General features: G+C 34.2%; 1 long non-coding RNA gene across 1 annotated transcript in view; it reads right to left on the bottom strand.

Annotated features, from left to right (window-relative positions):
- Positions 1-2,668: 2,668 nt before the first annotated feature.
- Positions 2,669-27,849, bottom strand: part of LOC116561484 — a 216,216-nt gene continuing 191,035 nt past the window's right edge. The window contains exon 3 of the long non-coding RNA XR_004273451.1: positions 2,669-4,137. This is a non-coding gene — a long non-coding RNA (uncharacterized LOC116561484). The remainder of the gene's footprint in view (positions 4,138-27,849) is intronic.

Genomic DNA, 27,849 nt, shown 5'->3' with positions numbered 1-27,849 from the left:
TAATGAAACAAACATTGTCTTTGTTCTCATGGAGCTTGCATTCTGGCAGACAAAACAAGTAATTATCAAATAAACTATAACATCAGCCACTGTGAAGTGTAAGAAAGGATGATTGGTGAGGTCAGTGGCCAGCTACTGTTGGCTACGGCAAGGAATTTAGATTTAATGGGGAAGTTGTTGGAGGGCTTTGAGTAGAGGAGTAGCCAGATTAGAATTTTATTGTAAAAGGATCACTCTGACTGCTTTGTAGATAATACATCCAACTGGGAGGTTGTGGGTGGGAAAGTAAAGTGGAAGAGGTGAGGGGAGGTGAGAGGGCTAGGTAAAGGCAGAAGTCTGAAGGAGACATACTGGTGGCCAGTACTAGATGGGAGTGGTAAAGGTCATGGGAAGTGATTACATTTGGAATATATGTGAAGGCAGAAGAATATTAAACTGAAAACTAATCTTCAGCTCTTGAATATAAGTGGCTGAGGTGGCTTTTGAGTGATCAGCTCAACTCCTTTACTCCCCATTGATTGAGTACTCACCTTGCATACCAGATGGCATTCAGAATCCAATTTTGGTTGGCACATTTCATATATGATTTCACTTACTCCTTAAAATAGTCATATGAAGTGGATAACTTTAATCCTATTAATATTGTTCCACATCATAGATATTCAGGGTTGTTTATAAACAGATAAAATTGTGTGTTTGCATGTGTGTTTACCAGCAGTTTGATGTTGAATCCTTTCTACAAGTTCTATTCTACTTGAAAACTAACCACGCTCTCTTTCTTTTAAAACTTTTTTTCTTTTGCATATGGTTCTTGATCTGGATGTCAGAGGCCAGAACCTGTCAAGAGCAGGTAATTATAGCTAAGTCCAGGGATCCTGGAATGGAATTTTTACTTTTGACATTTTCTTCTACATTTAGAACATATGGCCTGGAGCAAAGACTGTGCTTGCTCTGATCCCAGTTTCCATAAACATTGTTGTCTTTTCTGAGTGTGCCACTAGAGCAAAGAAGAGCATCCGGAGAGATTATTCTATATGATGCTGAGTCAGAGCGCAGTCTCTGTAGTGTCACTAGTTGAAAGCAGAATGCTATTTTAGGTTTCCACCTCCAACACTTGATTTTGAAAGCTCTCTAACACATGCAAGTCATGGAGTACCTGATTGTCTAAAATGGTCTAAAACAATTAATTATTAATTATTCACGATTCCTTTAAAATCGAGTTGTTTAAAATGAAAACTAAAGCCAAATATATAACATCAATTCTCCTGGCATACTTTTAGGAAGTGAAAAGGATAATTTCTGTTTCTTTCTCTTTTTTTTTTTTTTTTTTTTTAAAGCCTATGGCACCTGGTATTCCCCTGCAGTCTCCCATCCAAGTACTAACCTGCTTAGCTTTCAAGATCAGGCATGTTGAGTGTGGTATGGCTGTAGACAATTTCTGTTTCTTAAATGATTATTTTAAATACCTACTATGCATCAGTCTCTGCGTCAGAAACTTAGGCCACCAAGATAAGTAAAACATAACCCAGTGCCTTCCCTCATGGAGCTTTAACTCTAGTAGAATAAAACATCATTAATCAAGTACTAATACAAATAAGTCCATAGTTGCAAACTGAGAAATATTATGAAAGAAAAAGCAACACAAATCTTACTTCCATATTAAGTATAAAAAAGACCTTGCTGCATGTGTATTTATTTATGTCCTGAGAAAATTTAGAGAAAAAATGAAATGAATTATGAAAAATATGCATACTCATAAACTTTCAGGGAGCTATTAATTAGGAAAAATTTTAAAATAAACAAAATATTATTATTTTTTCATTAACAAAGCACAGCATTAGCATTTGACCTTTTACAAATTCCACATAGTATTGCCACCCTACTGAGCTAGCATGGCACACAGCCTGCATCTCTTTATATAACTTCTGTATTTTTGTCTTTATTCATTCATTTATTGTTCTATCAAGAAAACCTCTGTTATCTTTTCCATAAAATTCCTAGCCGTTGCATAAATCTCAAAATTGTATGACAACAATAAAAATAACACTTGTCATTACATTCCTATTATGTGCCAGGCATTATATATGTGTATGCATATTCTCATTTAATTTTTTGGCAACCTTGAAATGTAGGTACAGTTGACTCTTTGTATCTGTGGGTTCCACATCCATGGATTAAACTAACTAGGTATCAAAAATACTTAGAAAAAAATTGCTATTGTACTTACCATTATCATTGTCATTATCCCCTAAAAATACAATAATAACAACTATCTACATAGCATTATATTAGGTATTATAAGAATTCTAGAGATTATTTAAACTCTATGGGGAGGATATACACAGGTTTCATGCAAATATGATGCCATTTTATAAAAGGGACTTGAGCATGCTTGGATTTTGATATTTGAAGGAGGTCCTGAGACAAAACCCCCACAGATTATGAGGGATAACTATGTTAGCCTTATTTCATATGAGGAAGCAAGGCCCAGAGAAATTAGTACGTTACTCAAGGCAATGCAGATACTTGTTATTTTAAATTCAAATCAGGCTGATCAGGTTCTAGGTCATGCATCTTTTCATTACACTATTATGGTAAAGATAATGACATATGTACAACAATAGTTACATTTCAAGGTGATGTGTGATGACTGCTATGTTCTGATTAGAAACAGTGGCATTTTTAGCTGAAGTGGCTAAGTAGAGGATACCATTTCCTGTATTTACCAGTTCCCAGATCTGCCACACTTTTTCTTTTTGAGGTCTCTGCCTAGTACATCATCATAACCCTCTCCTTTATCCATACACATTGAGGGTCCTTACAAATGGAGGAGAAAAGACTATTGCTGTCTTTAAAAGTGTTCTCCACTAAAAGTTTTATTAGGAGTATAGGAGACAGATTTGTAGTCTAATGTACTTACTTCACTTCTCATTCCTGTTTTCATAAGAGATACTCAATTTATGATTCAAGGCTGTCTCAGTGTATCAAATAGGTATGTAATATCATTTTCTTGCTTTTAGCAGTAATGGCATATTTAATGTCTCCACTCTGAATTTCTTTGTTGATTTAGAAGGCTCATGAAGTCCCATCTGGTAGCATCTTGTGAGCCAGTGCCAGCTGGTGAAGCAAATGGCAATGTGAGCTCGAACTGCATCTCCCCAGCCTTGTATCCAATTTGGATCACTTTTTGGTATGTGCCACGTAAATTTGCACTCAAAAGTGGTCTGCATTTTAGGCACATAAGTTTAACAACTATGATTAGGGTGGAGAAAAAAAGATGATAAATTATATGAATACACTATAATTTTGCAGAGCTTTTTTAAAAACTCCTATGTTAAGAAATGTTTAAACCAGAGTTGGTGAACTTAAAGCCACTGTTAATTTCCCCAACATCCTCATAATTGCTCCTACGTTTCTTTCCCTTTCTCAGAGTCCTGTGGTTTCCTAAATAATGCATATGGGTTACAAGACATAATATGAGTATTAGATGTTTTAATCAGAGGGCTTGAATCAGAACCTGTTACCCAGAGTCGATCTTGGGCAAGTCACTTGTGTTCTGAGAGTATCATTTCTCTCACTGGAAAAATGGTAGCTAAGTTGACCTTTGCTATTCATTTCTTAGCGTTTTAAAAAGAAAACATGTTCATATACCCAAAGAGTGTTTTATGGCAAACAAGAGCTTTCTCTTCCCAGAAGACAGTCTCCTTAGATTAGCAAAGAGGCTTCAAGGATTTGCAAACTGGCAGAGCTGCTGAACCACTATAGGCTTGAATTCTGACATTGATTCTATAAGAGTGGTGAGTAAGATAACTACCTTGACCTTATATGCTTACATTTATTTAAATCTTATAGTTGTGAATCCCACTTAAGGACATTAATAATACTGGTTGAATTTTATACTTTTAAAGAAAATAATATGATTGTCTTAGACTATTCCGGTCGCTTTAACAAAATACCACCCAGTTCAAAATACCAGATGGCTTATAAACAAGAAATTTATTACTTACAATTCTGGAGAATGGGAAATCCAAAATCAAGGCACCAGCAGATTCAAGATCCAGGCACCGGCAGATCTAATGTCCAGTGAAGGCCTGCTTCCTCATTCACAGATGGCCTGTCTTCTTACTTTGTCTTCACCTGGTGGAAAGAGTGAGGGATCTCTTCGATCTCTTTTATAAGGGCATTAATTCCATTCAGAGTATTGCTGTCTTTAGAAGTGTTCTCCACTAAAGAGTTTTATTAGGTGTGTAGGAGACAGATTTGTAGTCTACTGGACTTACTTTCACTTATTTCAGTTTTTATAACAGATGCTAAATTTATGATTCAAAGCTGCCTGATCACCTCCCAAAGGCCCCACATCCTAATACCATCACACAATGGGTTAAGAGTTCAACATATGAATTTTGGGAGGACACATTCAGTCCATTGCATTATGATGGCCATATAAAATATTTCCGGTTTTCTTTCTGGAAACATGGTAAGATTGCACTCCTTCCCCCATTCCTCTTTGGATAAAGGAATGTGAGTAGAAGTGACTTACATCACTATTAGTGAAAGTTTTAAGAAGCTGTGTCTATTTGCCACTTCTCTCTTCCACAGTTAGGCAAATTTGGAATGATGGCTATTTATCAGCCTGTGAATATAGAGGCCTAAATTAAAGCTTCCAGCCAACTCATGATATGCATGTAGAAGGAATGAGAAATAAACTCCCATGTAATAAGCATTTAGATGTTGGCTCTCTTTAAAAATATATTTATTGTGCTAAGAACACCTAACCTGAGGTCTATCCTCTTAACAAATTTTTAATTGTACAATATAGTATTGTTAGATGTAGGCACAATGTTGTATAGCAGATCTCTAGAATGTATTCATCTTGTATAAATGAGATTCTGTGCCCACTGATTAGCAACTGTTTCTCTCTCCCCATAAGTCCCTGGCAAGCCACATTCTCTTCTGTGATTCTACGTTTGACTAGTTTAGGTATTTCCTGTAAGTGAACTTATGCAGTATTTGTCCTTCTGTGACTAGCTTATTTTACTCAGTATAATGTCTTCAAGGTTCATCAATCTTGTTGCATTTTGCAGAATTTTCTTTTTTAAGGCTAAATAATAATCATTATATGTACATATCTCATTTTCTTTATTCATTCATTTTTTTATGAACATTTAGGTTGTTTCTACTTCTTGGCTAATGTGAATAGTACTGAAACGAACATGGGAGTAATGTATCTTTGAGATCCTGAATTTAATTCTTTTGAATAAATATCCTGCAGTGGGATGGCTAGATCGTATACCAATTCTATATTTAATTATACATATATAATTAGCATATATATAGGCTAATACAGTTATGAGGCCAAGAAGTCCTAGCTATGGGTAAACAGGAAAGATGGTGTTATAATACAGTCTGAGAAGAAAGACCTGAGAATTGGGAGGCCAATGGTATAAATCCCAATATGAGTACTAAAGCCCCTGAACCAGAAGAATATATGTCAGGCAGAAGAAGATGTTTATCCCAGCTCAAGCACAGAAAAGAAATTTGCCTTTCCTCCACCTTTTTGTTCTATCCTCAACGGATTGGACGATGCCCACCCACATTGGTGAGGGCAATCTTCCTTGCTCAGTCTACTGATTCACATTCTAATCTCTTCTTAAGGCACTTTCACACATATACTTAGAAATAATGTTTTACCAGTTATCTGGGTATCTTTTGGCATAGTCAGGTTGACATGAAATATTAACCATTTACATGCCATTCTGGTTTTTGATACCAACTGCTCCATTTAATATCCCAAAAACAGTGTACAGGGGTTCTCATTTCCCCATATCTTCACCAACAATTGAACAAATGTCCCTTTTTTTTTTATAATGCCCATCCTGAGAGGTGTGGGGTAATATCTCACTATGATTAGTAACATTGAGCATCTTTTCTTTTAAGTTTTGGTCCCTTGCATGTCCTCTTTAAAGAAATGTGTATTCAAGTCTTTAGTTCATTTTAAAATCAAGTTGTTAGTTTTCTTGCTAATGAGTTAAGTTTCTTGTATATTTTGGAAATTAACCCCTTATCAGACATCTGGCTTGCAAATATTTTCTCCCACTCCATAAATTGCCTTTTCGTTTTGTTGATTATTTTACTCTGTGAAGGAGTTTTTTGGTTTAATATAGTCCTGTTTGTCTACATTTGCATTTTTTTCCTTTTCATTTCATATCCATAAAAGCATTGGCAAGACCAATGTCATGAAGTTTTTTATATTTTCTTCTATAAGTTTTATAGTTTTAGGCATTATGCTTAAATCACTAATCCATTTTGGGTTTATTTTTGTGTGTGTGCATGTTGTAAGATAAAGACCCAGTTTCTTACTTTTTACATGTGGATATTCAATTTTCCTACCACCATTTGTTGAAGAGATTATCTTTCCCATTGTGTGTTCTTGACACCTTTGCTGAAGATCAGCTAACCCTATATGCATGATACATAATTTGGCTGTATCTCCACCTAAATGTCGTCTTGAATTGTAGCTCCCATCATTCCCACATGTCATGGTAGGGACCTATGGGAAGTAATTGAATCATGGTGGTGGGTCTTTCCTGTGCTGTTCTTGTGAAAGTAAATAAGTCTCATGTGATCTGATTGATTTATAAAGGGGAGTTCCCCTGAACAAACTCTTGCCTGTTGCCATGTAAGATGTATCTTGCTTCCCCTTCGCCTTCTGCCATGATCGTGAGGCCCCCCAGCCATGTGAAAATATGAGTCAATTAAACTTCTTTCTTTTACAAATTACCCAGTCTTGGTATGTCTTTATTAGCAGCATGAGAACAGACTAATACACATGAGCTTATTTTTGAGTTCTTTATTATGTTCCATTAGTCTATATGTCTTTTTTATGCACGTGTTATAATTTTTCTACTGTATATTTGTAACATATTTTGAAAACAGAAAGTATTATATGCCTCCAGCTTTGTGGTTCTATGTGAATTGTAGGATTGTATTTTCTGTTAATATTAAAAAATAGGCACTGAGATTTTGATAGGGATTACACTGAATCTATAGATCACCATAGGAAATATGGATATTTTAATAATATTCATTCTTCCAATCCACGCAAGCAAGATGTCTTTCCATTTATCTGTGTCTTCTTTAATTGTCTCCATCAGTGTTTTATAGTTTTCTGTGTGAAAGTGTCACTTTTTTGGTTAAGCTTATTTGTAACTATTTGATTCCTTTTGTTGCTAGTAATAAGTGGGATTGAATTCTTATTTTATGGATAGTTGTTTGTGTACAGAAATGACACTGATTTTGTGTTGATTTTGTATCCTGCAACACACAAAATTTATTTAATCTAATATTTTTTGGTTGAGTTGTTAGGGTTTTCTCTGTATATATTATTCTGTCATCTTCAAACAGAGATAATTTTACTTCTTCCTTTCCAAATTGGATGATTTTATTTCTTTTTTTGCCTAATTGTTTTGGCTAGGACTTCTGGTCCTATGTTAAATAGAAGTGGCAAAAGTGGGCATCCTTAGCTTTTTACTGACCTTAAAGGTGCAGTGTTCAAGTTTTCACTATTGAGCAGAATGTTAGCTGAGGGCTTTTCATAGGTAGACTTCAATATGTTGAGGTTCTTTCCTTCTGTTCCTAGTTTGTTGAGAATTTTTATCATAAAAATGTGTAGACTTTTATCAAATTCTTTTTTATGTGTTTTGAGATGATCATATGGCTTTTTTCATCTTTCATTCTTTTAATGTGATGTATCACAGTTGTTGATTTGCATATGTTGAATCATCCTTGCATCTTGGGGATAAATCCCCCTTGGTCAATGGTGAAAGATTCTTTTAATGTGCTGTTGAATTTGGTTTGCTAATATTTTGTTGATGATTTTTGCATCTATATTCATTAGAGACATTGACATGCAGTTTTCTTTTTTTGTGGTGCCTTTGTCTAGCTTTTTTATCAGGGTAATTCTGGCCTCATAAAATAAGTTTGGAAGTGTTTCCTTCTCATCAATTTTTTGGAAGAGTTTGAGAAAGATTGGTATTAACTTTTCAAGTGTTGCATACAATTCATCAGTGAGGTGTCTGGTCCTGAGGTTTTCCTCATTGGGAGATTTCTTGTTCCTGATTCAATATCTATACTAGTTATAGGCCTGTTCATACGTTTTATTTCTTCATGATTCAGTCTTGGTAGGATGTATGTTTATAAGAATTTGTGTGTTTCTTCTAGGTTTCCCAGGTTTCTGGTATATAATAGTTAATGTAATCTCTTATAATCCTTTGCATTTTTGTGGTATCAGCTGCAATATCTCCTCTTTCTTTTCTGATTTTATGTGAGTTGTCTCTTTTTTCTTAGTTATTCTAGCTTAATATTTTCAATTTTATCTTCTCAAAAAACCAACTCTTAGTTTCATTGTTTTTTCTACTGCTTTTCTGGTCTTCATTTTATTTATTCTTCTATGACCTTTATTATTTCCTTGTTTCTGCTGACTTTGGATTTAGTTTCCTCCTATTTTTCAGTTTCCTTGAGATATAAAATGGGGTTGTTTGAGATCTTTCTTCTTTTTTAATATAGGCATTTATCACTGTAAATGTCCTTCTTAGTACTTCTTTTGCTGCATTCAGAAAGTTTGTTATGTTCTATTAATATTTTATTTTTTTCAAGGTACATTCTATCTGTTTGGATTTTTTGACTCATTGGTTGTTCAAACGTGTATATTTATTTTCCACATGGTTGCACCTTTTCTGGTTTTCCTGTTGTTATTGATTTCTAGTTTATTACATTTTAGTTGAAAAGGTACTTGGTATTTTTTCAATATTATTAACTTTGCTAAAACTTTTTTGTTACTTTATATGATCTATCTTGAAAAACATTCTGTATGCGCTTGAGAAGAATGAATATTATTTTGCTGTTGAGTGGAATGTTTTGCAAAGATGTATTAGTACCATTTGATCTGTGGGGTTGCATGCGTCTACTGCTTCTTTGTTAGTTTACTATCTGGTTGCTTTTCTATCAATTATTGAAAGTAGAGTGCTAAAATCTCCTACTGTTATTGAAGCATTATCTATCTTTCCCTTTGGTATTATCAATGCTTGTTTCATATATTTAAGTGCTCTCCTGTTGGATGCATATATATTTATAATTGTTATATCTTTCTAATGAATTCATCCTTTTATGATTAGATTATATTCTTGTTTCTTGTGACAATTTTGACTTGTTATCTATTTTATCAGCAAAGCCATGGCTGCCCTTTTTGGGTTACTATTTTCATGGAATATATTTTTTCATACATTTTTTTCAGCCTGTGTCCTTAAATATAAAGTGAGTTTCCTGTAGATAGCATATAGTTGGATCTTTAAAAAAAAATCCCTCAGGCACTCTATGTCTTGATTGGGAAAATGAATCTGTATACATTTTAAGGAAGTATTGATCAGGAAAGATTTACTATTGTTGTTTTGTTAATTGCTTTCTATCTGCCTTGTAGTTGTCTATCTTTTTCTCTTACTGTCTTTGTGTTTCATTTATTTTTTAAAACTGATATGCGTTGCTTTCTTTCTCTTTTCCTTTGTGTCACCTATATAGTTATTTTCTTAATGGTTGACATGGGGCTTACACAAAATATAACCATCTATTTTAAGCTGTGAAAAACTTATATTCAGTTGTTTATAAAAACTATACTTATACTTTTCCCCTCACATTTTACCTTATTGGTGCCACAATTTATGTCTATTTATATTGTCTCTTTTAATATTTTTAGAATATACTTTTAATACTTTTGTGTTTTAACTTTTATACTAGACTGAAAAGTGATTTATCATTATTACAGTAATACAGCATTCTGTATTTGTCTTTATATTTACCTTGACAAATGTGTTTTATATTTTCTTATGCCATTGTGTTGTTGTTTTGCATCCTTTCATTTGAACTTGAAGAACTCACTTCAGTATTTATTGCAAGGCTGGTCTAATGATGATGAACTCCCTTAGCTTTTGTTTATTTAGCAGAGTCTTTGTCTCTCCATTTTTGAAAGACAGCTTTGCCAGGTAGAGTACTCTTGGTTGACAACTTTGGGGGTGTTTTCTTCATCAGTTTGACTATTTCATCCCACTGTCTTCTGGCCTGCAAGGTTTCTGATAAGAAATCCACTGATAGTCTCAACAGAGTTCCCTTGTATGTGACAAGTTGCTTCTCCATTGTTGCTTTCAAAATTCCCTTTTGGCCTTGACTTTTGACAACTTGATTATATCTTTTTGTTAATTTTTTTAATTCATCTTATTTGGGTTTCTTTGGGCTTCCTGAATCTGGATGCTCATCTTCTTTTCTAGATTTGAGATTTCTGCCTGTATTTCCTCAAATAAGCTTTCTGACACTTTCTCTTTCTTCTCCTTCTGAGACTCTCATTATATGTATATTGATTCACTTGACAGTGGCCCATAAATCCCTTAGGCTTTCTTTACTCTTCATTTTTTTCTTTTTTCCTCTGGTGACTCAACAATTTTCAATGACCTCTCTGTGTTTTCTATCCTTTCTTCTGCTTTATCTATGCTTCTGTTAAATCCCTCTAGTAAATTATTCAGCTCAGTTTTTGTATTGTTCAGTTCCATGATATCGATTTGCTATTTTTTAATATTTCACATTCTTGTTGAAATTCTCACTTTATTCATGGATTGTTCTCCTGACCTTGAAGAACATCTTTATAGTGGTTATTTTGAATCTCTGTCAAGTGAATTACATATCTCTTTCAACTATGGTTGTTTTTAGATATTTATCTTGCTCCTTCTGTTGAAACACTTTTTAAAATTTCTTCATTTTCCTTGACGACCTGTGTTGGTGTCTGCACAACAGACAAAAGAGCTACCTCTTCCAGTCTTCACAGACTAGACTCTTCTAATAGAAGTTCCTCACCAATAAACTCACCCAGTAATACTCAGACCTTTGTTCTTGTCCAATTTGCTTTCTTTGTTCCTAGTGGCTCTCAGACATTTAGGACAGGCCAGGTTCCATCAGTGCTCTGAGACAAGTGAAACTGATGCCAGTTTTTGGGAAGCCTTCAGAAAACTTGGATTGTATGTTCTGCCCACCTCTTTTCCTCCCCAAGGAGAAAATGGAATCTATGATTTTATGTCTGTTCATTGTGTGTTGAACATGGATTAGGGGGTGGTATGGCAACTAGCTGCATGCTAGATCAAACCATCATATTTGTTCACACAGGCACCCATGAGATTAGAGTAGGCCAGATCCCATCAGTATTCTGGGACAAGCAAGACAGCCAATACTTTGGAAAACTCTCATAAAAGTTAGGGCATTGGGCATGTGGTTCAACTTTTCCCTCCCCAGGAAGAAGATGAGACATGGCATTTTTTTATCTACTTGCTCTGTAATGAGCTGGGAAGAGAGACTGTGGTGACTGCCAGTCCAAAGAGCCATCTTTGTTTTCAGTCACCCCTGGATGGTTAGATTCTGCCAGGTCTCTTCAATGCTTCAAGACAGGAAGACAAGAAACCAGTCCTTTGAGGAGTTTTTTCTTGATCATATGGCATTGTGCTGGGGGTTAGGGATTCTTTTAAGAGGGTGTCTTGGAATTCCCCTACCAGCTTTGTTGTGTCTGGTTTTGTAGTTTCCCAGAGTGAAGGAGACTTTCAACTGGTTTATGGTTTCTCACAAGGAAATTTTTTTGTAAGTTGTTATTCAAATGACGTGTTCTTGGAGAGAAGGAGGATCCAAAACTTCCTATTCTGCCATTTTGTTGACGTCACTCTACTACTTCCTCTCCATTCGAAAAAAAATAAAATCATTGCTTATTCCAGATAAAACAGACAATACTACCAGAAGAAAGTATTGTAACCCAGTCCTAAAATATGAGACACTGGATCAGAAAAGAAGTTCCCAAACCATGGTGCTGGACCCCTGGGAGTTTCTGATACCCTATCAGTGGCTCTACAAGGTCAAAACCATTTTTATATTAAGATTGTGTTTACTTTTTTCAATTCTCAGTCTCTTCAAAATATATAGTGGAGCTTTCCAGAGGCCATATAACATATGATCTTACAGCAGATTCAATGCAGAAGCAGATGGAGGCTTAGCTGACTTTTATTTAGATATTAAGGAATTTACAAAAAGAACTAAAATTGAGTATTCTATGAGTCTTCAGTTAATAATGCAGACAAAGGCACTATATGCAGAGACAGCAAACCCACAATGGGTTCCTCACACATGGGGTGGCTAAGGAAAGAGGCTGGCCAACATCCACCAAATGAAGCATTCTTTTCACATGGTTACTAAGAGCCTCCTTTGCTATGGTTGCTCTAGTTGGGTATTAACATGAGATACAGAGATCTGTGTACTCAGTGCCTAAAAAGCTGGGCACTAGGGTCAGACCACATGTGTCTGAATTTTGAAAGGTGCCTCTCATTAGCTGTATGACCTTAGTATTTTCCTTATTTTCTCCAAAACTCAGTTTTTTGAACTATAAAATCAGGTTAAAAAATTATGAAAAAAAATGGCCTTTTTTCCTAGCTTCTAGGAGGTAGTCTCTAAATGTTTGTACCAGATGTTGGTGTGAGAACAAGCTTATCTCTTAGGCTTGTTTTGAAGATCAAATGATACGGTAAACATAAGTTGCTTAGAATAATGCGTGGCATTTATAAATACCTACTATATAAGTACTATATGCTATTATTTTGCTTGAATGTCTATAATACTCTAGGCACCCTATTAAGGGTGGTAGCAAAATGCTTGTGAAATAGATTTTCTTTTGTCAGTAATGTCTCCTGAATGGGTAACCAAACTTACTGTTTGTAATTATTGAATAATCTTGTTTCATTTAATAAAAGCATTCTAAAATTCTTGATATGATTTTTTCCATAACTTTTATTTTTCATTTTATTGTAATTTTCCAACACATCGTAGACAGAGGTCACACTGTAGACAGGGGTCACACTATAGACAGAAGTCAAGCTCCAATACTACAATTATATGCTTAGCCTATAATCTGGAAGATCCTACTCAGGATTTTGTCTGTGAAGTGAGAGATATTTAGAAACATTGGAAAATGTATAATTAACTTTTTACCTTTCATTTGAAATTGTCTATGAAGGTTATGTTCTAATCCAGTAATTGTATGCTCTTGAGCCCCATGATAAATCTACAAGTTAACAAACTGTCTTCAATGTGATTTATCCTTTTGCAAGTTAATGCTTCATATTGTTTATAAATCTTTAGTTTTTATTCACCTTTTTCCCTTACAAACTCAACTTTTGATTTTTAACAAAATTTAACATAACCTCTAGAATTTTGAAGTTTTGAGTTTTTTCTTTCCTTTTTTTCTAGGTTCTATACCTATCTAGACTTTATAATTGTCTGGAACTTCAGGCTGGGGACAAGTTTAAGAGATGGATGCCTATGTGGAGGTATCTTAATGTTAATAAACTGTCTAGTAAGGAAATTTGGCCTTTTTCCCTAGCTCCTAGGAGGTAGTCTCTAAATGTTTGTACCAGATGTTGGTGTGAGAGTGCATAACACTGTACCTTACCAATTACAATGTGTATGAGGAGGGGAGGGAAGAAGACTGCTGCTTTATAATTCCCAAGAATCGGAAATAATACTACTAACATTCTTTCAGTTAAGTTTGCTTTATTAAAAATAAACTATAGATCAATAACCTCACTGTGCTAATAACTAAAAATGTTTTCTCCTAGCACATGAAGAATACATTATTCAAGATACATTATTTTAAAAACTAAAGGAACATAAAGGCTATCACAACCAGCACATTTTGTCTTGCTGTCGAGATTAAAAAAAAAAAAAGCCAACTTCAAAGAAATTTTAACAGCATGGTTTTTAAGATGTAGCAGACATTGACTTGTGCTAAGAGAGCAATTAAAATATTACTATTTTAAAAAATATTAAATATATAACACATACTCAATGATTTAGTTAATTACTAATAGTGACTAATCATGTAAATGTGCTTTTTTATTCATTTTAGTAAAGAATTATTTTTCAAAGTTTTCATTCTGTTAGTGAACTTACAGACTCATATGAGTATTAGGTATTGTAAAAAATATTTTTATAAATAATAAAAGGAAAATATAAAAGTAGATGTATTTGAGGTTCTAAATCAATTTATTTTAAAAGCTATATAAAAAGTTCAATCTGAGTGATGATGAATGCCAACTGCTCTGATGTTGGAAAAAAATAAATAAATAAATAATTAAAAACTTAAAAAAAAAGTTCAATCTATTCCCAGTTCACTGTAAATGTATGTGTGATTTTATGACAACATTAATATAATAATTGATTAGTATCCTAAAGTTTTCTTGTTATTCCTAATGTTTTTGAATACAGTGGTTTTACTAATGTTTGGCCTCTACATTTTCTGACTGGCAAAAAGAATCTGTATAAATTTTAAGTTTTAGTTTTAAATACAAAATACAAATTTTTAAAAAATGTGTGTGGACATATAATATGAACCAAACTACTCACTGTTGAATAGAAAAAGAGGAGAAAATATTTCCTTTTCATCACTATCTTCTTTATTATCTCACGTTTGTATCGATATTTACATTTTTTCAACACCCCTGCACATAAATGATTTTATTTGAATTCACTTTACCACATAAGAAAGGCAGGGCTGATGGTATCTTTATTTTTTAACCACAGTTTAAAGAGTGAGTCACCTGGATGACAGCATTTCAAACTGAAAATTCAATTTGTTCTTGAATTTCTCAGCACTGTTTTTAGATTACTGTCCCACATCTTCTAAATACTTCAAAGCTAATAGATATTACTGAACAAGATTTCCAAATTCTGGCTTCTGAATCCAATGGCTTTTTGTGTACGCTTTCTTTTCATGTTTCCTTAGTTTGTGTCCTAATGAAATTAGTAAAATTCATTTTGTAGGTAATACCTTTTCAAGATTATGTAATACTAAAATTAGAACTCTCTAAGAGTCCAAAATATGACAGTGAGAATATAAATCATGGAATACCCATTTAGAGGTATATTACACAGCAATTAAAAATTATGTCTAACAACTTTTTAAAAATTCATGTGTGCTTTAGTTTGCATTGACCTTTCTATGTGATGGGAAACTTAGAAGGTGAATGTTAGTGAGACCAACTTCAGGATCCATTACTGGAAAATTGGTTAATGATTAATATTTACTATATTAAGGAGTTAATATGGTCACCTCAGCAGATGAAGAAAAATAATTTGATAAAATCCAATACCCCCCAAAAATAAAAACTCTGAAAACACTGGCAATAGAAAGGAGCTTCCTGAATTGATAATGAGGACTAATGACCCAGTACAATACTTACTGGTGAAAGGCAATGCTTTTCTCCTAAGATGAGGAACGAAGCAATCATTCTCTCCACTTCTATTCAATATACTGAAAATCCTGCCCGTTGTAATAAGGCAACCAAAGAAACTTAAAGAAGTACATGTTGAAAAAGTAAAATTAAAATTGTATTTATTCTCAGATCTCATAATTTTCTAAGTAGAAAATCCTAAAGAGTATACCAAAAAACAAAACTAGTAGACCTCGTAACAGAGGTTAGCAAAGATAAATGATAGAACATAAATATATAAAAATCAATAATATTCCTATGTACTAGCAATAAACAAACAAAAAATAAATTAAGAAAGCAAGTAAATTTACACTAGTATTAAAAAATGTGATTCTTAGGAATCAATGTAGCAAACTGAAAACTATAAAATGCTGCTAAGATAAATTAAAGAAGACGTTTGTAAGTGGGAAGACATACCATGAATTGAAGACTCAATATTATTAAGATGATAATTCTATTTAAACTGATATACTGATTTAATTCAATATTATCAAATTCCAGCTAGCTTTTCTGTAGGAATTGAGGAGCTGATTGTACATATTATATAGAAATCAAAGAACTTAGCCACAGTAATTTTGAAAGAGAAGAACAAAGTTGGAAGAGATATACTGATTTCAAAACTTATTAAAAAGCCACAACTGGCTGGGTGTGGTGGTTCATGCCTGTAATCTCAGCACTTTGGAAGGCCGAGTCAGGCAGATCATGAGATCAAGAGATCAAGACCAACCTGGCCAACATGGTGAAACTTCGTCTCTACCAAAAATACAAAAATTAGCTGGGCTCAGTGGCGCACCTCTAGTCCCACCTACTTAGGAGGCTAAGGCAGGAGAATCACTTGAACCCTGGAGGTGGAGGTTGCAGTGAGCCAAGATCGTGGCACTCCACTCCAGCCTAGTGACAGAGCAACACTCCATCTCAAAAAAAAAAAAAAAAAAAAAAACCTACAACCATTTCTCCATCAGTCAGGAAGTCAGGAATTGGTGTTGAGGTTGACATACCTATCAAGGATAGTAACTACCATGGCTTCCGGTGCTTTGACAAAACCTCAGATGCCTGGCCTTCTGGCCAAGCATCTGCAATTTCATATTGTTGGAGAATTCATGGTATCCCTGGGGGTTACAGCTTTATATAAATTTGCTGTGGCTGAACCAAGAAAGAAGGCATACACAGATTTTTACAGAAATTATGATTCCATGAAAGATTTTGAGAAGATGAGAAGGCTGGTGTCTTTCAGAGTGTGATGTGATCTTGAAATATAAAGAATTTTTTCGGGCTGAATTACCTAGAAGTTTGTCACTTGTGTTACTGAACTATGAAACATAAATATGTGGGCTAAGAAATCTTTTCTCTTATAAATAAACAATTAACAATTTTTTAAAAGCCACAGTAATAAAAGACACTATGGTATATGCATAAGAATAAATATGTAGATCAATGGAACAGATTAGAGTGTCTAGAAATAAACTCACACATTTACAATCAATTCATTTGGCAAACATGCCAAGGTACTTTAAAGGAGAATGGACAGTCTTCAACTAATTGGATATTCATATACAAAAGTTAAAATTTGACTCTTAATGCTGTGCCCAAAAATTAACTTTAAGTAAATCATAGATTTAAATGTAAGAATAAAAACTATAGAACTTGTATAAGAAAACTTGGGAGAAAAATATTTCTGAACTGGGGTTAGGCAAATATTTCCTAGTTATAAGACCAAAAGCAAAATCAGTAAAAGAAAACATTGATAATTGGACTTCATCAAAATTGAAAAATTTTGCTCTTCAAAAGAATAACAAGATGAAAAGATAAGCTACAGACTGATAAAAAAAATTCTCAATATGTATAACTGACAAAGGACTTGTATCAGAATTTACAGTGAATTCTCATAATTCAGTAATAAGATGTCAAGCATCCCAATTTTTTTTTAATGGGCAACATATTTGGATAGAAACTTCAGCAATGAAGATACACTAAGGACAAAAGAATATACATTAAAAATATTGTTATTCTTTAAGGAAATACAAACTATAATGAGCCAAACTCAGTTAGAATGGCTAACATCAAAACAGCTGAAACCAACTGTTGTGATTTGGGGGACAAAAACCTTCGTGCATCATTGGTAGAAATGTAAAATAGTACAGCCATTTTGCAAAACAGTTCAGCAGCTTATTAAAAATGAAATCTATTCTTGACATAAAACTTAGCAAGTCCATCTTTAGATATCTACCCAAGAGAAATAAAAACATATGTTCAAATACATGAACACACTTGTTCATAACATCATTATGCATAATAGCAAAAAATAGAAATAATCTCAATATCTATCACCTAGAATGTGGTGTATTTATACAATAAACTATTTCGGGACCTGGGCCAATTTTCACAACCAGAAACCATTGACAGAAAGAGAATCTGAGTTTTTAGGAGGAAAAATTCTGCAACATCATGTCAAGGCTCTACAGTAATGACTTTCTCAGTACTTTCATTAAAAAAAAAAAAAAAAAAAAAAAAACCTATGTCCATCTACTTGGGTAACTGTAAAATAGAAATAGAGAATACTGGGGACAGAGAATACTGAGTTACTTCAAGGACTTTTGTGGGGTCCTCAAGTGCATCATGGCCCCACTATTCAAGTGAGACTTATGGATGTCAAATAATAATGAAGGTGTGGTTTTGATTTGGAATATTTTAAAAAATAAATGAAGACACAGCTTTGACTCAGAATATTTTCACAGGCTCTGCAACCAACCTATTGGTCATCCTACAGCAGAAGTAAATCTGTGTGGCACAGAGATGAACTGTAGTGAAGGTTGAAGTCACCTCCTCAGGACAGAGGCAGTTATTCCATCAACTGCATAGAAGATTGTCTGCTGACAGGCCACATTTGAGTCACTGTCTTAGAATTTCCATGAAGCTGCTTTATCTAATGTCCAGCCCTTTCCCCAAGAGGCAGCTTATATCCTGTGACTAGTCAATTTGTGGCTACAGAGGGACTCCTGATCTCAAATTAAGAGCAGTCGGAAGGTCCACCCAAGATCTAAATTTCCATGTGGAATTAACCCATGCATGCCTCTGTTGTAACTGCATCATGCTTCAACTTTTCCCTTAGAACAATCCTGCTTCCCCCCTCTCTTACAGATATTGTACCAGAGGATAACCCATTAAACTTCCTGTATGCAAATCATCAACTCAGAGTCTATTTTACAGAAAATTATGAGATAGTAGATATGTAAATGTATTATATGTTCCTGGAAATACAAAAATTTAGCTGAACACAGTGGTGTGTACCTATATAGTCCCAACAACTTGGAAGGCTGAGGTGGGAGGACTGCTTGAACCCAGGAGTTCAAGTTCATTTTGGGAAATATAGTGAGACCCCATCTCTACAAAAAATTTTTAAATAGTGAAGCATGGTGGCACACGCCCATAGCCCCAGCTAATTTGGGAGGCTGAGATGGAAGGATAACTGAGCCTAGGAGTATGTTTTAAATCCTATAAATATGAAATATACAGAATTTACCAATGCCTGCCTTGGTAATGGGATTTTGGATGATTTTAACTTTCCATATTTTTTTAATTTTATTTTTTAGAAACAACATATTTGCTATGTTGCCCAGGCTGGTCTTGAACTCTTGGCTTCAAGCAATCCTTCCATGTTAGCCTCCCAAACGGCTTGGATTACAGGCATGAGCCACAGTGCCCAGCCTTAATTTTATATTTTATGTTATTCTGCTTTTCCAAGATTTTCTACAATGGTCATATATTATTGCCATAATAAGAATAAAACAATAACTTCTTTAAAGTAAGAAAAAAAGTTAGAAGTACTGTCTTTGAAACCAAGAACATTTAGCTTCAAATTCTGGCTGTGTAGGTTTTGCCAAGTCATTCGGCATTTGTTCTTCTGTAACTCAATTTCATCTTCTGTAAGATGTGAATAGTCATTATTACACAGATTTGTTTTGAGAAGCATAATAAATATAAAACACTCACACAAACTGTAATGTATTACAGAGATGTTGTTTGTTTCTGATTTTATTATGTCTTGGAACTGTTTTCTACTATTATCTCTTGAAACTGTTTTATTTTTGTATGTTGGTACCATATGTGAGTAGTGCTGCTTAAATGACGACAAGGATCACTATATACATTTATTCACATTCTAAGTAAACCTTAGTGCTGGGCTGGTTCGCTTAGTCAGACTGTACTGTGACTAAGCATACATCATTTAAATGGTAAAAAGAAGTCAATATCTTGTTCCATGTACATAATTACAAATGGGTCTCAAAGCCAAAACACACAATGCCTCCAAACTAAATCATTCCCAAGGTATTTCTCCAAATGTTGGGAAATACTAAGTGAATTCTCTATGAAGAATTCTTTTTTTCCTCAAATCCTGAAGATCTAGTAAGGTTAGGATATTTTGGATCTTACTTACAGGAGCCTTTATATTTAGGCAGCAGCACAAGCACATGTATATGCAGTTAATAAACTCTTGTCTCTAATTCTGGAAAGTATCTGTTCACAACTGTTGATAAAGATTATTCACAATTGATATCTGTGATAATTGCCTTAGAGTCAACCCTGCTCTGTGGCAAAATTGCTTAACACAAGTCTTCTTTGGGGAGTGAGTGATAAAAGAAGGCAGAGCGTATCTGATAACCAGCTTGATGGAGACTAAAGCTGTTGGGTTCCATTTTTACAAGCAGTGGGGATTTATGTTAACAGAAAGCCATAATAAATTGAGGAGAAATATGCCCCTGCACAAGAATATGTGTTAAGCAAGTGTGCCGTGTCTCAAAGTCTGGATCCTGGGAATTACTATTTGGGAAAATTTCACACAGAGAATGCTTAGAAAGAGCTAGTAGAAACAAGAAAAAGTTATTGTTTTGTTGGTGGAGTTTTCTTCTTAGGGAATCTTTTAGAATGAAATAAGCTGATATCCATTCCAGCCCAAATTGGCAAACTTTTAAGGGCAAGATGGAAAGAGACAATCTCTGTGGGTCTTTAATATGGAGATACTCCATTGACATAGGGCTACCATATTTCCTGAGAGCAGGAATGACTTATTACACATGACTTTGTCACTTTCCGTAGCATCTATTTTTCTCTCTACACAGTGTATCAGGAAAGAGGCTAAAGGGAGTAAGCAATAACTTACTGTGGTCAGTATACTGTAAATGGCCAAGTCAAATGAAAAATATAGATTCCACATTGATAAGAACACAAAAATCAGGTCCAGAAGGAGAGATTTTCACTTTCTGAGACCTTGTTGAAAGTCACCTTTTCTTAAAAAGCCCAAATTTTCATTTTTTACAATTGTATTGAAGTCTAATTTATATATAAACTACACATATATAAAGTATGCAGTTTGACAAGTTTTGACATATAATTGCCTATGAAATATAATGGCCACACACATTCTTCCCTGAATTTCTCATGGTACTTTAATTCCTTCCTCTTTTTTGTTCCCTGCCCTATACACAGATTTCACTGCTCTGTTTTCTGTCACTATAGATCAGTTGGCGTTAACTAGAAGTTTATCTGAACCATAAACTTGTTGATGAACATTTGGTCTGTTAAATGAACTTAAACCTCATTTTTTCTGTACTTTTTTTTTAAGAAAGAAAATAAAACATTAAAAGAAGCATTATGGTGAACTTATGTCTAACCAGCACAAGCAGTGAATAGCTAAGTGGCAGCTGGAGGAACTGTGGGAGAAAGTGGACTTATCCTTACTGAGTTTGTTATAACTGAGTCAAACAGGTATCCAGACTTAAGGAAGCAGATTTCAAAAAGGTTATGTATCAAGTATAGTATTGGGGGAATTTATATTTTTGAGGTGAGGTTGAATAAAGTTATTTATAAATTCTAGATTCTGTGATTTGGTGACTCAATATAGATTACTTGCCTCTTGGAGGTTACCTACTGGTTAACATACCTTTGATTAGTATCACATATAAATGCTGAATATCTTTATATATTTTAAGAAAATTAAATTGTAATTATTACATATTATTCAATATAATAAATATTACATAAATATCAAAGTATGAAGTGAAGGGACCTTTGAATTGTGACAACTTCTATTTTCCTCTGTTTCTGTGACTGGACATTTCCCTCAACTTTTGATGCCTAATTCCTCCTTATTATGTGAGGAAAACAGTCTAGGTCCTTAATACTTGCCCAAGTATTTTTACAGACAACAGGTGAAAACACTTTGAGACATATGCAGTGGTATAGAAAATCCTTCAGATAAAACAATCTAATTACTTCCTTGTCTTGCTCAATATTTTATTTGAACTTCCTACTACTCAGTAATAAATGGCAGAGAGCATCAGAAGCTGTACTGGAATGCTGTTTAAAGAAAATACAGTTTTCCTAATGTTATCCCTCCCCAATCCCCCCTAATGTAGATGACAGGGGATGGACACAGCAAACCACCATGGCATGTGTATACCTATGTAACAACCCTGCACAATCTACACATGTACCCCCAGAACTTAAAGTATAATAAAAAACAAAATATAGTTTTCATACATATTTTTAAATAATTGTTTTCAGGCACAATACTGTGCTGTAGCAATCCTACTATTCATGAGTCAAAAGTTAAATAGTATCTGAAATTCAAGATTCTTAGGATATTCTTAATGGTCTCTGAACTTATTATACAGTGCAGCACTGTACCTGTTAAGCACTTCATTACCACACAGACCTAGGAAATGCATTGTAGTGTCAGCCCTTAGAAGGCCAAGTGGCACATGGGTGTTTGTATTGGTCATCTAATTGCATTGGCCACTGGGCTGACCTGCATGTTCCAAAGCTTGGTCTAACCGACCCATGAGAAAGAACATACTTTGTTCTCTCCGACTAATTTTCATCTTGTTATAAATCACTGGCATTGTGTGAGGAAAAACTAGGCTTTTAAAGTTTAGCCCTGCCTGGATAATTTTCCTCACTAATCTTCTTTGTGTTTGAGAGATGTATAGAATGTTATTGGGATAAGGAGAGGAACTACAGACAGATGGGCTGTCAGGCTTGGTACATAAAAATGTATAAAGAGGCCTGACTGGTAATATCTTCTAGCATAAGCCATGTTCTTCAGTATATTATTCAGAATTTACATATGAATGATCTCCTTGTGGTCAGGTTTCCATCTGTGATCTGACAGCTTATAGATGCACATTTAGTATGTTTTTAAAATGCCACCATTTTACATTTGACACATGTCCAGGTCAAATGAGAGCATAGATCTCCCCATTCTTTCACCTCCCCTAAATTTTCCTTAATAGCTAACTAGAGAACTTGTTTATTACATCTGCTTTGTAAGAAGGACAATGCCTGTTACTGAAAGTCCCTCAAAAGAGAATTTACCATTTCTTGATGGTTATACTTGCAGTATATGTTCTGCATGTCTGTCTCTCTTTCTCTGTATCTCTATATGATCCTTCTTTCTCTATATCCACATTATGCTTGCAATATAATGTAAACAAGCATTTTTAAATTGTGGAGACAGGATATTTTATGCTTGGTTAATTTCAGTATAATAGTCCACTCTGTGAATGTTTTTGGATTTGGAGTAATCATGAACTTGGAATTCTTTGGGAAATAAATATAAGACTCTGAGTTTAACATTTTTCAAGAGAATGAACTTGGTAGAGTTATTTTATTGTTATGTTTAATCCATGTCTTTTGACTGACCTAATAATAGAGGAAACGACTCTTCTAAAATTTTGATTAAGGTTTTGAAGTTTTCAATTTTTACATTAATTTCATCACTGATCTATCATTTTCTCCTTTGTTATTACAAAACTGTGTTCATATTAAATTCACTTTTTTTTAAATTTTAGATGGAGTCTCACTCTGTACCTCCACCTTCTGGGTTCAAGCGATTCTCCTGCCTCAGCCACCCAAGTAGCTGGAATTATAGGGACACATCACCATGCCCAGCTAATTTTTGTATTTTAATACAGACGAAGTTGCACCATATTGGCCAGAGTGGTCTTGAACTCCTTACCTCGAGTGATGCATACGCCTCAACTTCCCAAAGTGCTAGGATTACAGGCATGAGCCACTGTGCCTGGCTCACATTAAAGTCACTTTTAATGAAAAAAACTCACAATTTTGATAAACAGTTTTAAAAATATTCCTTTTTAATATTTTTTAATGAATAAACTTATATGGTTGTAATTTTTATTCTTTTTAAGATTCCTATAATTAGTCTTAATGTTTCCACAATTATTATTGTCAATAACTACATAGTATTCTCTTAGCTATATTATGATTTTATAGGTTTTTAGTATTTTTAATGACTATGTTATAAATATCTTTGTCCAGGTAGCTGTTCTCTATTGAATTAACTACTTATGAATATTTTATGACTTTCAAAAATTATCTTATTGCAGCCAGAAATAGCCAGAGACACGATTTTATAGTTCTGTAATTGTATATAAATATGTTTCACCATATCATCAAAATTATGTCAATACTTTAAAACATTTTTTCATTTTAATGGATACAAAAATCTATCTTAATGGTGCTTTAATTTTTATACCTTTGATTATATCAAACCAAGACTGAATATTTTTCAAAAATATTGGAACTCTTTGCATTTTATCGAGTGTGAATTGTCTCTTGGATTTTGAATGTTTTGGGGACAGTTACATAAGCTCTTTATTTTGTACAGGTACATATACCTTGTTTTTGTACTAAAGCATTTTCCCAAACTGATTTTTTTATAAATATTTATTCTGTCTTTATTATTTAAAATTATAGAAATATTTTGATAGTCAAATATTTCAGTCTTCATGATTTTGCCATTGTAAAAGAATTTTTTATTTTATACATGAAATTTATAGTTGATTGCAGAAAATAAATTTAGGCATTAATATTTGTTTATACAGTTATAATTGTTTATTAGGATGGCTTTCATCAGTCAGTTGGCAATTTTAGAAACAGAAGTAAAATATTATGCTATTGACATTTATACACTATTTACAGGTTGAAGTTCAGAGTTGTTTCTTGGTGAGGGTTTTTGCTTTGTTCCTGGGTAGAACCTGTAGGAACAGACTCATTTATGTAAACAGAAGATAAGTTACTGGACCAATATCAGGGCCTCAATGAATGAAAGGAAGTTAGAGGTCCAGGATTAGAAAATATGTAGGAAGATGTGAACTTTGTATGTTTGACAGTGGCTCCACCGCTGAGACCTACCATGACCACAGTTGCTGCTGCCAGGATACAGACTCTTGGTCTTTATGGAAAGCACGAACTTCTAAGACTACACAGGATGAGGAATTGTGCAAAATGAAGATAAGGGTGTCAATAGGAATGGAAGTTTGGATGTTGGACACCCATATGATACCTGTTTACAAAAGCAGTTCCACAGACACAGTCTTGTCTATCTTCAGATTCCCATTCATTACTCATGAAGGAATCATTAGGTTCTCATCAGCTGAAACATACTGATAAAATTCCAAGGAATGAGGCTTTCTCTCACTCCTACATTCATTTTTAAACAGATGTAAACAGCTTAAGAATGCTGATCAGTCATCTATTCTGTCTTCTCTTTTATATCTTATTAATTACTCCAAATAACTACTAGGTGTTCAGTCTGATGAAATTATTATCAGAGGGTGTGGAAGTTAATTATTTCAGGGGTCATGTCATCGTATTCATGTTAGCACTTGGAAATTTTGTTGTTTTCCATTTGTGGTGTATTTCTATTCAGAATCTCACTTTGGTTGTCCTTTTAGTTTCCTATTGCTGCTATAACAAGTACAATAAGTCTTCACTTAACAATGTCAGCAGGTTCTTGGAAGCTGGCCTTAAGAGAAATTACATGTAACAAAACCAATTTTTTCTCCCCAACATTATAACAAAATGATATTGAACTAAACAATATAATTTGAATACCTACTATATGTTATTTTGCTTAAGTCACAGTTTACAAGAACATGTCAATAACATTAAGTGAAGATATAATGTATCAAAAACTTAGCATCTTAAGACAACACAAATTTATAACTTTATAGTTCTAGAGATCAAAAATCTAAAACCTGTTTCTCTTGGCTAAAATTAAGGTGCCAGCAGAGGTGGTTCCTTCTGAAAGCTCTAGGGGAAAATTCCACTACTCATCTTTTCCAAAATCTAGAGGCCACGTACATTTCGTGGCCACATCCTAACTTCAAAGCCAGCAATTACCAGTAGAGTCTCTCACATTGCATCACTCTTAACACTGACTCTTCTGCCTCCCTCTTCCACTTTTAAAGTCCTTGAAATTATATTAGGTCCACTCCAATCACCTAGGATAGTCACCCTATTTTAAGGTCAGCTAATTAGCAGCCTTAATTCCATCTGCAACCTTAATTCCCCCTTGCCATGTAATGTAACATATTCACAAATTTCAGGGATTAGGATATGAACCTCTTTGGGAGGTCGTCATTCTGCCTCCCATTGTTACTCATTCATAGCTCTCCCTTCTTTGGTAGGTATTCAAACTGACATGTGAGAACCCTGGCCTTTTATTGAAGTTTCATGTAACTTCAAAAAAAGGTGCCTCTACTGCTTGCTCATGGTTAGAATAGGATTATGCTAAAACTCTGAACTTTGCCAGATTTAACATTTGTCTTTGCTCTTGAAACATTAAATATTTGGAATCTTCTATTATCTACATAATTTACCTAAAATTTGTGTGATTCCCCCTCCAATTAATAACCATCTATCATTTCAACATCTTAATTTCAAGTTAGGCCTCGGAACTACTAGGTGAATAGATACACCATTTGTTGGAATAATTATAATTGTTTGAATTGAATATCTATTCAATTATTTATTACTTCTAAGAAAGTAGACATATATTGAAAGGTTTCAAAGCCTTATATTCTATAAATATTAAACAAAGAGAGTTTTGTCATAAAAATATGCTTCTAAAAAATGTGCTAAAGAAGCAATAATTATTTTACAGTTTGTACCAATACATATTGGGTTAAGTATAATTTATGTAATTCTTCAGACATGTACATAAACATTCAGACCTAAATAAGACCACAAAATTTTTAATTCTTTTCTCTTCTATGTTTTTTCTCAATAATCAAGGCATCTGGCATTAGTGATTAAAATGAATGATTATGAAAATGTGAAAAATATTCTGAAATTTCTATTATACCAGAATTTATTACACTAAAAGCCTTGCTTTTAAATGAGCCTATTTCTGACATAACTTGATATTAAAGAAATCTTTAGGAATGGTACTTTCATCTTCAAGGTAAAGAAACATAATTCGAATGAACACAGAAACAAACCCCAAATTATAGTTTCCAATTGTAATCAAAAGCCACTGTTATCTCAAGTCCCAATCAAACTACACTGAGTAAAATCTACATATAGTCCTTGTATTAGTCCATTTTCAAACTGCAGATGTTACCAGAGACTGGGTAATTTAAAAAGAAAAGAGGTTTATGGCCAGGTGTGGTGGTTCATGCCTGTAACCCTAGTATTTTGGGAGGCCAAGGCAGGTAGATCACTTGAGGTCAAGAGTTCAAGGCCAGCCAGAGCAACATACTGAAACCTCATCTCTACTAAAAATACAAATTTAGCTAGGCATGGTGGTGCATGCCTGTGGTCCCAGCTACTCAGAAGGCTGAGTCACAAGAATTGCTTGAACTCAGGAGGCAGAGGTAGAGGCTGCAGTGAGCCAAGATCATGCAGCTGCACTCCAGCCTGGGAAACAGAGCGATACTCTGTCTCAAGAAAAAGAAAAGAAAAGAAACGAAAGAAAGAAAAAAGGGTTACTTGACTCAGTTCTGCATGGTTGGAGAGGCCTCAGACAACTTACAATCATGGTGGAAGAAGAAGAGGCACATCTTACATGGTGACAGGCAAGAGAGAGTATGCGTGCATAGGAGGAACAGTTAAACACTTATAAAACTATCAGTTCCTGTGAGAACTCACACTCACTATCATGAAAACAGTACAGAAACCACTCCCATGATCCAATTACCTCCCATCACGTCTTGCCATCTACACGTGGAGATTATGAGAATTGTAATTCAAGATGAGATTTGGGTGGTCTCAGATGGAGATGAACTTGCTGGAAACTGGAGCAAAAGTGACTCTTGTTATGCTATAGCAGAGACTGGTGGCATTTTGCTACCCTAGAGAGTTGTGGAACTTTGAACTTAAGAGAGATGATTTAGAGTATCTGGTGGAAGAAATTTCTAAGCAGCAAATTATTCAGGATGTGATCTGGTGCTGTTAAAAGCATTCAGTTTAAAAAGAAAATGGAGCATAAAAGTTTGGCAAATTTGCAGCCTGATGATGCAATAGAAAAGAAAAACCCATTTTCTGAGAAGAAATTCAAGCCTGCTGCAGAAATTTGCATAAATAACAAGAAGCCAAATGTTAGTCTCCATAACAATGGGGAAAATGTCTCCAGGACATGTCAGAGACATTCACAGCAACCACTCCCATAACAGGCCCAGAGGCCCAGGAGGACAAAATGATTTCATGG

This window comes from Sapajus apella, unplaced genomic scaffold (genome assembly GCF_009761245.1).
Source record: "Sapajus apella isolate SASKATOON/1434 unplaced genomic scaffold, GSC_monkey_1.0 scaffold29, whole genome shotgun sequence".
In the NCBI taxonomy this organism is placed as follows: Eukaryota; Metazoa; Chordata; class Mammalia; order Primates; family Cebidae; genus Sapajus; species Sapajus apella.
This window is presented reverse-complemented; position numbering and strand designations above follow the sequence as displayed.